Here is a 16522-nt window from a genome sequence, read left to right on the forward strand (position 1 = left end):
AAAGCAGTTGAAACTGCATTTTTATGAATAAAAATTTGACAAACTATTTATCGTTTTACGACGAGTAAAATTTTTTCGTCGCGTTCGCGGCTTTTAAGTAATGCGTAAACCTTCGAAACGCGAGGCATAGGCGGTGGCCCACGTTGCCCATACGCCGCCCTTGGTCATAGAAATGATGTAATTTGAATATAAATTATTTATAAATACGTATGTCGAGTTATATTTTTATTACGACGTAAAATATATTTAAGAGTTTACGACCACTGTGCCGGGTGAGACGCTGTTGAAACAAAAAAAAGTTATGTATTCCATCACGTACAGTACATAAACAGTGTCGTAATTCGCCAAGTGCAAATCAGCAAATTCGTAAAATTTTTGTTTATTTTGAACAATCCGGATAATCGAGGTTCTATTGTATATAAAACTGCTTGTCCTGACTGACTGACTGAATGAATGAATGACTCACTGATTCATCATCGCCCAGAACAGACCGCTTAACCTAGAGGTGAAATTTGGTAGACAGTTAGGGTACATCATGAAAACGCACATTAAGAAGGGATTTTTCGAAATTCCCCCGCGGGGGGAGAGGGAGAGGATTTAGTCTTCATCGAGTACTTAGGTGTATTAAATTAATAACATTTCAGACATTGTTATAAATATTTTTATGTATTTCGATTTTTCATCCAAATGTTCGAACCGTTGAAATTTGTTATTACATATTGGTTCGATTATAGAACGATTGTAAACGTCCCAGAAAATTGATCAAATTGAAAATAGTTCGTTTGATTCTCGGCAATTCTCATCATTCTCGGCGGTAGGTGTTATATAACAACTAGCTGCAAGGACCCGCTTCGCTGGGTTTTTATTTGTGGGCAAAAAGTAACGATAGTGAAGATTAAGATAATTACATTATAGCCAATCTTACCCGTTTTCACAGAATGCAAGAATTAGTTCCTCCGTTTCCAGACTAATTAGAGACCTGGTCCCGATTCTATTTCTGAACGTCTCCTGTTCACATCCAGTCAAACGAACTATTTTCAACGTTTCTGGAACGTTTACGATCGTTCTATAATCGAACCAATATTCGAATTTTATGTTCGAATTTAATTCGAATATTGTTCGAATTAAATTCAAACATTCGAAATAGAAAGCCACTTTCAGCCCCATATCTCCCGCACCCTTATAGCTATCGAGACACAACCCCTATGCACGAATGGAGACTTGGGGCTACCACCACATACAAACACCATTCACGTGCGGTGTGTAGTTTTGGCGAAAAAGTGAAATATAGGGACATACATGTCCATTTATATATATATAGATTACTATGGTTGTTGAATATAAATATAAATGGGGTTTGCTTGCAAAATTTTCGCGGGCAACAGCTAGTATTACATACGTATATACATTAATATCTCGTAAGAAATTCGTCCGCGTTTTAATTCGAGTTCATTCGTATTCTTTCCTCTATTTTCACACACGTTTTGTGTTATGGCAGTAAACAGAATAGTACAATTTTTTATAAACTAATTTCTCTACCGAACATTAAGAATTATCGAAAAGATTGAAATTGTTACATATAATAGAGATTTTATTATAATATTCAAGGAATTAAAACAATCATTTCTGCATTCCAAATAGACAGTTCACATTAGAATAGGAATATTTCTGAATTAATGCGAGTTCTGATTTTACAACATTCGCTCACTTTTCTTGCAGAACAGATAATTTCAAAGAATTGAAGTGGCACACCTGGGCTCAGGCCCAGCCCCAGGATGGCGCCTGGCCTTGGTCTGGTGTAATACAGATGCTTCTGAAAGATGCAAAGGAATGGCATAGCCCACCGTTTCTTAACTGGGTGTCGCGGCCCCATGGGGGTCCATAAGAAGTTTGCCAGGGGCCGCCAAATTATGCAAAATTTCCTTCAGAATATAATAAAAAGACAAGTAAAACGGCAAAACCGTATTTGGGACGAGACTATGTCTGGGAGACTCGCTACTAAGCGGAATCACTTTGACGCTCGAGGCTGGTCTCGTTCTCATTCTCCAATCTTCTTTGGTATTGCTGCTTTTGGGCACGATCGTTCAAACTTGGCCGGCCACTATGTATTTTCGATGAAATTAAATGGCTGTTCTGGAAGAACTATTTTTTTCAGTTGTGTCATTATTCTTGTGCACCAATGATATATCATTCAATGAAATGTCAGTTATAGGAATTGTGTGTGATAAGAGCAAATGGCAATAACCATAATGACGTGTACTGCTAACTGAAAAATAGTTGTAAAATTAACAAACAACACATTTGAGTCATAACTTCACAAATCTTAAAATATTTTGAGCCCTAAAATGTCAGTTGCAAAGCCTTAGCATTTGCCAAAGTGGGCTCTGTGGAGCACCTATGTTAATACGAAGGCTATTTTTTAAATAAGGTCCGTTTTTTAATAAGAACAAAAATACTGTAAATGTTATTAAAATATATTTTTTCCCATATTCTATATACTTTTATCTACTTTTCTACATAATTTCCATTTTTGTNCCGAAACAATGGTATACAAAACTGATCTTGAAACCTGTGGAAATTCAATTGGTAACATTGAAATTGTGAATCGTCGGTCCTCTTGAATTTTGTTATCCACATCACACACCAAATCAGAAATCAGAGAAGGTCGGCGAGGGCATGGCTCATCATGTGCATTAACCTGCCCGTCCTTGAACATTATCACACACTTTCGAACTTTACTGTCACTTGTAGCATTATCACCGTAAACTTCACAAATCTGATGGTGAATTTCCACTGCTGCCGAGTTTCTTGCACTCAAAATCAAATAACAGATTGTATCTCAGTCGGTGGGCAACTCAATTTTATTAATTATTATAAACTTTATAGCTCAGCACACAGACAGATGATACAGCTGCAAATGGTATCTAAACGCGCACAAAGCATGCTCGGAGAAGACGCACCTACACACTGCCGTGATCGCGCATCACTCTCTCACTCATTCACAAATGGATCTTATTTAAAAAATAGCCCTCATAAATACCTTTTGAACATTTCACAAATCCTACTAAACTGATCTGTGGACTCCAGTTTGGAAAATAGACATTTAAATTATGCAGTGGAATGTAATTTAGAGATTTGATTTTATTCTATGAAATTCTTTGATTGGCAAAATATGACAGTTTATTAATTTCAATTTATTACTTGTTATATAGATGTCTGAGAATGTCCCGGGAAATAAGACACCAGCTGTTCTCAAGGTCATCCAGATATGTAAACAATGACTGATCGGTGTTAAATTTCACAGAAAGGCAAGACAAAGAAAACTAAATGATGAAGCTTTTTAACCAAAATTAACGCATTTCTTTCGTTTTTTTCAGTTTTAAGTACTTTTTATGCTTAATTAAAAATTTTTTAAAAAAGTGGACAAGGGGTTAAGTATCAAAACGAATGAAAATCATTGGGTGCAAGGTCTGGGGATCTATTCTCAGTAGTATGGTTAAGCTAACGAATACGATAAAAACCAGTTTCTATCGGAACCAGGTGATTCGGGTTTAATCAACTGTGAAAATGCTATTCCTAGCCATAGGTATAGCCACGTGCGATAACTAAGCTTTTGTTATCGATCACCTTTGAGCTGCCGTTAGGAACGTAACGAAAGTGTAAACAACACTGCATCTTTTGGTGTAAAAATGATTTTACTTCACGAGCAATTAGAAAGAGAGTTAATAAAACATGCTGTTGTTTTGCTTAAAAATAATTATCTTAACTATTTATGAATATTGTATGAATAATGTAATTGCTTTCTTGTTTAAGTTTAAAGTAAGTAGCTATATCATGAACATTATTTCTGAAATAGGTTTCATTTGCATATGTATAAATTAAAATGATAGTCATATCTCAATTCAAACACAAATTATTTATCATATTTATACAGACACTTGGCAAATCACAGAATTAAATTTTATTCAGTTGATTTTATTCAGTATATTTATATTCTAAGCTTTCAGTTACTTTTCGCCATCTTTCTGGGTCTTTTGTGAACCGACTCCATCGGAATTCAGGTGGTCTACTATTACTTGTCACAATTTCTGGCGAACTTTAATGGTAAAGAAAGCATCTAACTTCCCTGATATTAATTTAGGGTTGTCTTCTATAAAATTAACGAGCATCTCGAACTGGCGACTTGTAGTTCACCGGCTTCGTTGGCATTTCTTCAACATTTTAAAACAAAACTATTTCACTAGCGCTGTTACACGACAATGCTAAACCAAGTGCTTCGCTTAGAAACTGGCGGTCACGTGACAAATACAATGTTAACTAAACTGTGATTGGTTAAAGCGTAACAGTTATCGATATCATGGAACCCAGAAGCATCTCAACCGACTACCGGTAGCGAAACCCACTTAACGTGAAGCACAGCATAGCAATTTGTCTAAGATTCGTTAACTGCCTTTTGCTAAGGGGACTTATTGAATGTCCCAAGTATCACTCTCGTTGAGTTATCAGAAGAGCTCAGAATAGGTCCCCTGGACTGTAAGATGGATGATCCAGTTGTACCCAGAAACGTGTGGCCTTGCATTGTCACGGAGCAACGTCACACAGGAAGACAGTAGACCACGCTGCTTGTTTTGTACGGCATGCTGGAATTTTCTCAAGGTCACACAATATGCATCAGAATTCATTGTTGTGCCTCTTGGCATAAAATCGACTAACAAGATCCCTTTCCTGTCCCAAAAGACAGTTGCCATAATTTTCCATGCTGAAATGGACTCTTTGGCTTGCACTGTGGTTGGCAAAGATGTGTGTCCCATTCCATTGACTGCTGCTTGGACTCGGGAGTCATGTGAGACACCAAAGGCTCATCTCCTGTAACGATGTGGTCCAACAATTCATCTCCTTCAGATTGTATCGAGTCAAAAGCTATAAAGCACTGCCCAATCTTTTTGTTTTGTGATTGTCAGAAAACAGTCTTGGAACTCACCGAGAACACAATTTTCGATAATTCAGTTTCTCCGAAACAATGGTATACAAAACTGATCTTGAAACCTGTGGAAATTCAATTGGTAACATTGAAATTGTGAATCGTCGGTCCTCTTGAATTTTGTTATCCACATCACACACCAAATCAGAAATCAGAGAAGGTCGGCGAGGGCATGGCTCATCATGTGCATTAACCTGCCCGTCCTTGAACATTATCACACACTTTCGAACTTTACTGTCACTTGTAGCATTATCACCGTAAACTTCACAAATCTGATGGTGAATTTCCACTGCTGCCGAGTTTCTTGCACTCAAAATCAAATAACAGATTGTATCTCAGTCGGTGGGCAACTCAATTTTATTAATTATTATAAACTTTATAGCTCAGCACACAGACAGATGATACAGCTGCAAATGGTATCTAAACGCGCACAAAGCATGCTCGGAGAAGACGCACCTACACACTGCCGTGATCGCGCATCACTCTCTCACTCATTCACAAATGGATCTTATTTAAAAAATAGCCCTCATAAATACCTTTTGAACATTTCACAAATCCTACTAAACTGATCTGTGGACTCCAGTTTGGAAAATAGACATTTAAATTATGCAGTGGAATGTAATTTAGAGATTTGATTTTATTCTATGAAATTCTTTGATTGGCAAAATATGACAGTTTATTAATTTCAATTTATTACTTGTTATATAAATATATTCAAAATTCTGTACAGTTTTATTTTATGCAAAGAGACTTTTATACATTCAAAAATATTACTTTTATTAGAAAGTTTTCTTTCTGATAAAAGATAAATTTACATATCAAAAACTATTTTTTTTATTAATTATTAAAATGTATTAGAGATATTTTCATAAAATTAAACTTGATTAATAATCTTTGTACTTTATAAAAATACATATACAAATTTAATTAGACCTATAAACAGTTTTTAAAAAAAATATGTAATAAAAATAACTTAAGTACAGTCATTGGCATAAATTAATGTTTAAAATATATAAAAATATTTGTAAAAAATCTAAGAAATGCATTATTTTATTAATTAGTAGATACTTAAAATAATTGTTTTTTTTAATTAAAAGTGTTAATGTGTTAATTATAAAACTGTTTATAAATACTCATGTATAAAATATATAATATCATTATCCTTCGTGGCATATTTAACACAAAAGAAAATAATATTGTACATCAAATTTCATGATAAATCTGCAACTATGATGATTGGACAGCAACAGGTACAGCTATAACAATAATGATAATAAGTACAACTGCAATGATGATAATCTTCAGCTATTTAAAAATAAAAAAAACTTGTAAGTAAAAAATAATTGAAACAAACTAACTTTAAATAAATTTAGTTTATTTCTCACATAGTGTAATCCGAATTTACAAATATACTTTGCTCCTGAGAAACTCAAATTTAAATCTGAATAAAAAATAATGGCTAATCTAGTCCCTCTGATAAAAAATTTATACCTCATTTAATGATAATCCAGTCACTAAGTGACAAATGACATCAGAACTGGAGAAAATCTTATAGATCTTAATTAAAGATAACATGGAAAGCCATTACCTAGTTTTAGAACTTTTAGACACATTATTATTAAAGTAGATGTTTTAAAACCTTTTGACCGAGAAACTGGATTCTTCAAACCAAGACTAGACTAGCTTTTCTTTATATAAGACAATAACTTCTCAAGATGGACATGTTCAAAAATATACTCTTCAAAACAATTTCAGATATTGCACGTAATTCTACACCAGCTTATTTTACATATAAATCAAATTCCCTAGCTGGTGAAAACACCAAAATAAGATGGCAGAAAGTACAGCCTTAAGGTTCATTGAGTAACAACATCATCTATATAAGTGAAACATTGCTGACATATTCGTCACAGGAAGAAGGATAAGAGCAAAGGGAATGCTATTTGAATTGAATAAAACCTTTGAAATTTAGAAAGGGAAATAATGAAACATTACAATATTTATTAAAAGGAAATTAAAATATGTGTGTTGTTAATTTGCATCAATTTCAATGAATTTAATTTACTACGAAGAATTTTACATATTACTAGCAGACCCAGCCACGCCTTGTTGTGGCTCAAAATGTATCTATTATAAATGTATAACACTTCCCCCATGGAGGAAAATTTTTTCTTAGTGTACATTCTCTTGACATACCCTATTAAAACCCAAAAACCCACATCTAAAATAGTATAATAGAAGCCAAGTTCTTCACAGTAAGCCTTAATCCTGTCCCTCTCCCCCGCGGGGGGAATATAGAAAAATCCCTTCTTAGTGTACATTCTGTTGACGTACTCTATTAAAACGCAATCAAAAATGCAAAAAACCGCATCTAAAATAGTATAATAGAAGTGAAGTTCTTCACAGTAAGCCTTAATCCTGTCCCTCTCCCCCGCGGGGGGAATATCGAAAAATCCCTTCTTAGTGTACATTCTGTTGACGTACTCTATTAAAACGCAATCAAAAATGCAAAAAACCGCATCTAAAATAGTATAAATAGAAGCAAAGTTCTTTATGGTAAGCCTTCCCCGTAAGGCTTACCGTAAAGAACTGTCCATCTCCCATGTTTAATGGAATAATATACAGCCTATGTCCACCCTGAAGTTCCATTCTAAACATTGGTGAAAGAATTTTTGAAATCAGATGAGTAGTTTCGGAGATTACCTGCTGCATACAAACTAACATACATACATACATACATACAAACATTACATCTTTATAATATTAGTATAGATTACAGGCAAATACGTTTTGTTACAGACAATTGTTAAGTAAATTTTTCATTAAACAACATTTACCTTTCTAGACTTTTTCTGTAATTCTACTGCTTGAACAATTTCATTTTTTGCTTTTTCAGCATATTCAACAGTATTCTGAACATTGAATTCAATTCTATCAATAATCTCACCCTGGAACAAATAAATATTAATAATAAAGTTGTCTTAAGCTTCCAATAATATATTCAAATATAAAATTCAAAACTTTCAAAATCATACAGTGAAATCCATTAAACCATTTCATTGAACTAATGAATTTTTTTTCCTTCTATAAATCTTAATGAAATAATATTGATAAATTGTTTGAATAGTGACAATTTAAATATGAAGTAAAAACAAATTACAAAATTTATGAAAAACTAATGTACTTGTAAATAAATAAAACCAAGTATATAAATAAATATGCTTTATTGAAGTTTTATATTTTTTCTGTTTTATAATTTCCCATTTTACCTACTTTTACAATGAACTGATCAATAAATGTCAACAGGTATCTCAACTCTCATCAACCAAAAACAATTTTATTATATTTACAAAAAACAGTTAATTTTATAACTAATATACCAGGTTCATTATACTCCTAGCATATTTAATTAACTCTTTCCAAAATGAAAATGGCCAGTAAGGCCAAAATGCAATTGCATAACATAGAAAAAGAAGTCTATGGTGACTATAAATTATTTTGTAATGTTAGCAATAATGTTGTATGTAAGGTATAAGATAAATTGTACTTTTAATAGAAATGCAGCAATTACAAGTTATGTCTAGGTCATTAACACTACAATACTACTTGATACACTGTGGTCTTGCAGATTCACAACTAACAAGTAAGACCTAAAAACATTCATAATTATTATTGAAAAAGTGAAAAGAATTGATATAAAAGGTTTTAAATCCAAAATGAGAACAAAAATTAGAAATTATGCTAGCATGCCCTGCAGATGTGTTGGAGACAAAATAACCACAACCATAAAGAAGACAAAGGACTATTCCCAAGGTTTTACTAGACTTGCATAGTATTGCAGTGTTACTGACCTAGACACAACTTATAATTCTAACTAGAAATTCTCTCATCAAGCATGATGGAATACTTTTTATGAGAAAGTAGAGATTTCAAGAAATTTGAGAAGAGTTGCTAATATTTCTACAAATTAAGTAGTTTATACTCAAACTTGATGTTGTGATGCAGTTTCTACTGTGAAAGGTGTGAAATGCATTACAAATAAGACAAGGCAAATACCAGTTGAACTGCATTTATTAATCGAACAGAGGGGAAAGAATTCAGTCTGCCTGTTATAGAGAACCAAAAAAGTATTTACACTAATTCTCCACTCTTGCTCAATCTTCCCACAATAGTAGTAGTGGTTTGTATTTTATTTTATTTATTTATTTTTTATTTCTCAAAAAGACACTGTGGCCAGGTTGGCCTTTTATAAGCATCTTAAAACAAAAATCAACAAAAAAAAAAAGAATAAGTAAAACAAAAACAGGACGCAAGCCAAGAAATAAAATTGCATTCTACCTCAAGTCCAAAAATTAATTGAGAACAAATATCACTGTGGCTTAAAGTTTTTTCCTTTTCTTACATTCTTTTTGAAGATTTCATAACTTAATATGTTACGTAAATCGTTGCACAGACTATTCCAATAGAAGATTAATTGAAAGATCAGTGCTGATCTCTCCACCTCTAGTTTAACAATTGGGAGACTATATCCACGAATTATATGAGTCTCTCGTGTTGATCTGCGGCATTCTCCTATACCAATTCCGAGGAAGCTGTTTTCCTTTTTGCCCTTTATATATTTGAACCCTCCAACAGAATCTGTTTCTTGTAAATTTCACTAATCATGTCAATATTATCAGTGTGGTAGAGTTCAGATACTGATTCCATAAAGTTTAAATTATAAATAGCACAAAATTGTTACATGCATTCAATCTGAAATTTATTAATGGCGTATATTATTAACAGTTCCCTATACAGCAATTTTAGATTCAATGCAAGTGTGGTACAGCCGTTTCAAGAGTGATGTACTTAAAAAAGCTTGAATTTTCTTATTTATTCCAGTATACTTTGCCAGGGAAAGTGCAACATCATCTCTATGTTTATTCCAGCGCAGATTGTCATCAAAAGTTACTCCCAAAATCTTAATAGCATTTATTTTTTCTATGTTATAATCAGTTATTTCAATTTTTAGGTGATGTAGATTGATTTTTTTTATACCTATTTGCAAAGCAGAGGAATTTAGTTTTATTTTTGTTAATTACCAACCCATTGTTTTCCATATAACTATTTTAAGTTTTTTAAAATGTGATTTCAATTCTCCCGAAGAATTATAACGTTCGTATGAGAATAAGTTATCACTAGATAGTCAGCGTACATCAGTATATTCTCTTTTGGTATATAGTTAATTAAACAAATCATTAATATATATTGAAAAGCAGCCAAGATTGAACCTTGAGGAATGCCCTTATTTGGCCTGAAAGAGCTAGATAATCTGTCCAATTTTTACAAAGTAAATTCTGTTTGACAAGTATGATTTTAACCAGCTTAAAGGAGTCCCTCTTAGACCAACAGTTTGTAATTTTTGATACAAAAGTTTATGATTTAAGCTATCAAATGCCTTTGAAAGGTCCACAAAAACTGATATTGCTATTTTTGATTTGTCAAGTTGTGACATTATTGATTGTTTCAAATGCAATAAAGCATCTACCGTCAAAAATCCTCGTTTATAAGCATATTGGTTTCTGTGAATAATCTGGAATTTGTCTATAAAAATTGAAAATCTCTTGTAGAAAATCTTCTCGAAAATTTTAGCCAACACTGACACTATTATTATGGGACGATAATTTTCAATCTCACTTTTTGATCCTTTATTTTTATATAATGGCAAAACTAAGTTTTCATTTAGTTTCTCCAGAAAGTAAGTTTTATCAGATGCGATAATGGTTGAGCTAAGATATCAGATGTGTGTTTTAAGATTTCAATATTTAAGAAACTGATGTCTGGAGTGCTGTTTTTCAAACTCTCTGTAGTATTATAAACTTCTATGGATGTTGTGTTTTCCAAAAGGGAAGTATTAGAAATACTAACTGAATTTGCTGAAGACATCTGGAGCAAAGCTGTTCAAGGATCTGTAGTGTTCGGCAAAAATGTCACTAAAAGTGCACTCATCATTTATCATTTTTCCCTTATAATTCAAATGATTATTTTAACCTTACCCTTTCAGGTAACCAGGACAAAGAATAACGTCTTAATACTTTTCCAGAAGTCAGAAGGAGATTTAACATTAGAAAAACAGAAAACTGTAATAGTTTTCTGTTTTCATTACGGATATTTTTTCTGATTTGTTTATTCAAGGTATCTATATCCTCCAAGTACTTGTTTTGTTCTTCGAAAGTTGTCCAATTTTTATTTTTGACTGTTTTAAGTAAAGTTTTCTTATGTTTAATTAATGTGAGAGTGTGTTCAGATATAAAATTCTTTAAGAATTCTTTCCTGCTAATTTTTTTTTTTTCCACATATTCTTTAGTCGGGGAAGATATTTATCAATAAAAACGAGTAAGATGGTGTATAAATAGTCGGCTAATTGGTCAGTTGTCAAACTTGAAGTATAGTAATAATTCTAGGAAAAACAAGATGACAAAGCATAACATAAATGGCAAATCGAGGAATTATTGATTTTATGGTAGATTGCTTTGTTCTTAATCCCCTTATCAAGGTCTTTTTCAGGGGTAAAGATGATAGGTAGATGGTCAGATATCAAATTTTGATGTATTAAAAATTCACATGCACTATTGTTTGTTAGACCAAAGTCTATCAAAGAGAGAGTATTTTTTCCGTATCTAGTAGGTAGATTCAAATCAGCCAGAATTGCTAAATTTTCAGCAAAGCAAAGATTTACCAGTCCAGAGGTGTCGGATGAGTTATTTTTAAATAAATCGATATTAAAATCCCCGATTATTTGTAATTTATATTTTTCATATTTGGTTGATTTATGTAATAGTATTTAATTTACAACATCCAAGAAAATTCCATAGTTTGTAGATGGGGAACGATAGACTATTACCAACATCAGGTTACCTACAACTATTGTAATTACATCTATATAATTCCTTGTAAAAGTAAAATCTGAAACAACTTCGTAATGTTTGTCATTATGTATATATATTACTATGCCTCCATGCTGATTAGGTTTTCTTTCTATTTTTTCTTGCCGATAGTCTTTTATATATGGTGGAGGATTTACATCATTTGACCAAGTCTCGCAAAAAGCTAATACATCAAAGTTGCATTTATATTCCTTGGTTGTTTTAAGTATTTCTAAATATTTGTTATTTAAACCTCTTACGTTGCAATAAAACACGAATATGCCCTTTTTAGAGAAGTCGTCTATCTTTGTATGTGTTAATAATTCATTCACTCCAAAAAATTCTCTCTAAACTGTCCAATGTTGGTAGTGGTAGTAGTAGTGGTAGTAGTAGTAGTAGTATCTTTTTTTAAATACACATTTCTGTTATTTGTCCAAGTGTTTAATTAATTTAATTAATATTTTTCCTTGTTTTTTTAGCATTCTGGTTTTATAGAAAATATTTCTATAATATGGAGTAAGATGAGACTTATTCTTATTATTATTATTTACAATTTTTTGTTTGACAACTGAACTGGCACATTTCACTATAATTGGTTGCGATCTAGTTTTGAATTCTTTTCTTTCATTATTACTGGGTTTAATTCTATAGGCATTCAATAGAGCTGACTGATTAAAATTATCGTCAACAAACGAAAAAATTTTATATGCTATTTCTGTTAAATTCTCATTCTGAAGTGTCGGCATGCCAACCTCCAAGCTTGAGTTGTTTAGACCATGCTTCAACATGCAGAATTTTTCTTTTAAAAAATTTAATTCTGCCTTCATATGTTTATTCTCCTCCATTAGTTCTGTAATTGTTTTGCTTGCAGTTACATAGTTTCTCTCTAAAATGTTAACTCTCTCTTCCATTTTATCAAACTTATTTGTTAAAAATTCTATCAATTTCTGGATTTCTATGTCTGATTTCTATGTTTCCAAGTGTATTAGTTTCAATTCTTGTAAAATCATTTCAGAATTTTTGGTAGTTATACTTAAGGGTGACGTTGGAGTGAAAGTTAGATTACTGGTGTTCTATCCACGTTCTTATTATAATTATGTGAAGTCATAATAATCTGCTCACACTCACCCAGTTCTTAATGGTTTTCACTAATCTGCAATCTTCACATTTCCAGGTTTTTTGTAAGACTAGCTGAACTTATGAAAGTTTGCTGCCTGGATCCCAAAAGAATAGAAATGAGCAAATTTAGAGCAATTGGAACAAGTTAACAAGTCACTGTCTGAAATTTTGTGCTTGCAAAAAGAACAAGCGCTCGAACGACGATTTGCCATAGCTCCACGTCTCCTCCACTCTCGCACGCAAAAAAGTAGGAATACTGGATGGTTTGGGTGGCACTAATCACAAAATTAATTTTTCAATGTATTTCAATATAAATCTAGGCAAAATTATGATACACTCTAATCACAAAATACATTTTTAGGTTATTTCCTACTATACTAAATAATTTTGTGAAGTAAATTAAGGTTATACGAATGGAATTATTACAAATAATTTGTTAAGTACAATATTAACTGGGATATATATTGCGGTCAAGAATATTTGCTATTCAAATAAATTTAAAATATGACAATTTGAAATAATATTTTTATTACTATAATATTTTATTAAATTAAGTTGGAGTGGTAATAAATATATGAATTAATTTTCTCAAAGTGACTGGTAATTTGAAATAATTTATCAATAAAAACCTTTTCAAAATAATTTCAGTGTTATATTAAGATTACATAAATAGTTTTATCAATACTGGTATTTTTTTTCAGTTGGTATTTGTTGAGTAAATTAAGGCCACAAATAATATGGAATTATTTTCAGATTACAAATAGTTTTATTAGCAACACAGAAATTTAATTCGAAAAGATTTTTATTTAAGTGGTTCTACTTCATCCTTCAGTTTATCTAAAGTAAGGCATATTTCTGCAAGTAAGTGCATGAATAAATTTTTGCAATTGTTGATGATATATTCTCGATCTAATTTTTGATATTTTAAAATGTGACACCAAGAAAGTTGGTTTTGGAACTCGTTGCTAAATTGTTTGTCAAGTTTTTGGTAATGAGAAACAAAATTCGTATAGCGTATGTTTTTAATCGCTGGTGTTTTAAAGCTTTTTAATATCAAATCTATATATGAAGGCAGTAATAAAATCATCCAAAAGAGTTTGGAATTCTGTAATTTTATTCCAATCAAGATGATGGAAAAACCTTAAGAAATGTTCAGGTAATTTCTGATATTGGCAGATTAAATTCCATTTTGCATAATCAAAATGTTGTATAATGAATGAATAAAGCAATATGTAATTTTTCCGTATGTATTCCCAATTTAATTTATCTGTGAATTCTGAAATAATGATGATATCCCAATGAACATAATTTTTAAAACGACAAATAATACGTTCTTTTAATGGCAAGAAAGTTTTCCCATCCAAGAATGTTTCTTTATAGACAATACTCAACTAAGCAATTATTTTATATTAGGAAATATTGTTTATTCGAATTGAATACATATATTAAATGGATACAGTTTCAGTACATTCTTCAAAGATTTTTTTGATGGCCCATCTTGTATCAATCCAAATGGCATTGTCTACTTCTACTTGAAATTCTTTAGGCACATTTGCCTTTTGGGGAAGGACAATCAATTCGGAATAACCTGACTCTCTTACCCTTCTAAGAATATGCTGAAGTGCATGTTTCTCCCTCATTGGAGTGTTAATAATATCCATTAAACTCTACATTTCATTTAAAATAATTTTAACACTCACCATAAGAGTTGAAATCTAAATTATAAAATAAAACATCATATTTAAAATACCATCATGATATTGGTTCTGACTAGTGAATGCAAATTTACCGGGTATTATATTACCAGTAATTGGGTAATTATATTCAGGATTACCGGTAAATTTGTATTAACAAATGATTTAAAATGAAACTGAATTACTGACAGAATTATTGGACAACCATTTATTTTCAAGTTTTCTATCAGTTTAGACAAACAATTATTATGACTAATTATCAGAATTATTTTAATGTTTCTTATATTATGTTTTTCTTTATTTGAAAGTAGGCTTTTAACAAACATAATACATGTAGGCTCTCATCTTCTAATCTATGTAGATCTAATTTTCGTACAAATGGCAGCTGCATTAGAAAAAGCTCTTGGAATCAATACTAGTTGGACGTCTCTCATTAGAGCATTGAAAATGTTTTTAAGATACGTTCCTTGTATTTTTTGTTCTAAGAAATACTTCATTTCTTTCTTAACTATATCTTTCACACTTTTAAACTTACTTATATTACTGTTATCAGTGTCTATGCTCGTTTTATGTTTAATGAATAAGTCCAATTTGACTTTTCTATTGTGCACCTTGTTCTCGTGTCGATGTGAGAAATTGATGGTGTAGTTAAGAATGAACACCTCTCACCAGAATCTGAGTCTGAACTAATTTTAGTGACATCTGCAAGTCATAATTTGTTTATTTTCTGATAAGTGCTTGATTATTTCTACAATCCCATTCAAAATTATATTTTTGTTAACATTTCTATGCATTTGTAGCTAGAACTATTTTAAGATGATCAATACAAAACCTTCCTCACTTATTTCTAGCCATTTATACACAAGTACGAACATTTTCGGCCTTCTTCAGATACACTGTGGTCTGTTAGAGCGTCAGCTGGTAGAAGTTTAAACGGTGTCAATGTTTACATCAACACCATTTAAACTTCCACCAACCAACACTCTAACAGACCACAGTGTACCTGAAGAAGGCCTATTAAGAAGGCCGAAAACGTTCATACTCATATATAAATGGCTAGAAATAAGTGAGGAAGGTTTTGTATTGATCATCTTTGTTAACATTATTGGATATTTCATGTAACTTATATTTGTTCAATTTTCTGGGTTATTTTTCTGTATATACTCCAAAATCAAGACCTGTTTTTGGAGTATAATACAAGCAATCAAGTTAAAAGGAATTTTCTAATCTTTTTATAACAACATTAAATTACAAATGGAATGATCTATCACCACTTGCACTGTTTTCTGACTACGGTATGGGGGAGACAAAATAATCTGCTTCCCACTGGTATTTCCTGTGGAAATTTTAGGAAAATAAATATCAAGTTAATTAAGAGGTGTTTTTAAACCAAAATACCAGTAAAAAAATTAATTACTGGTATAATTTTCATAATTTACCAGTAAACCAGTTACTGGTAATGCAATCACTAGTTCTAACAAATATTTACAAAAATTTCTTTTGATGTTTAAGAATGCAAGAATGGAAACTTCAAGTTGAAAACTCTGTGGCTAGTGGGACATTTAAAAGTGAAAATTATTCTTGGACTTCACGCCGGATATTATGTAATCAAGTTGAGAAAATTATCGTCTAGGCGTTAATAACCAACATCTATCGCTACAAACAACAAGCGCTTTCAACGAAACTATTTTCGTCTTCTTCAGGTTAATTAACAGAACAGTTAATGTTCTTCAAATTCAAAATTACGGCAACCGCAAACCAGCCTTGGAATAAAAACAAATAGAACAAAAACGGAGAATTTAAAAGATGCGCGCTCAGTGCCG

This window comes from Centruroides sculpturatus, unplaced genomic scaffold (genome assembly GCF_000671375.1).
Source record: "Centruroides sculpturatus isolate CEXI.00-Female unplaced genomic scaffold, Cexi_2.0 scaffold1123, whole genome shotgun sequence".
Taxonomy (NCBI): domain Eukaryota; kingdom Metazoa; phylum Arthropoda; class Arachnida; order Scorpiones; family Buthidae; genus Centruroides; species Centruroides sculpturatus.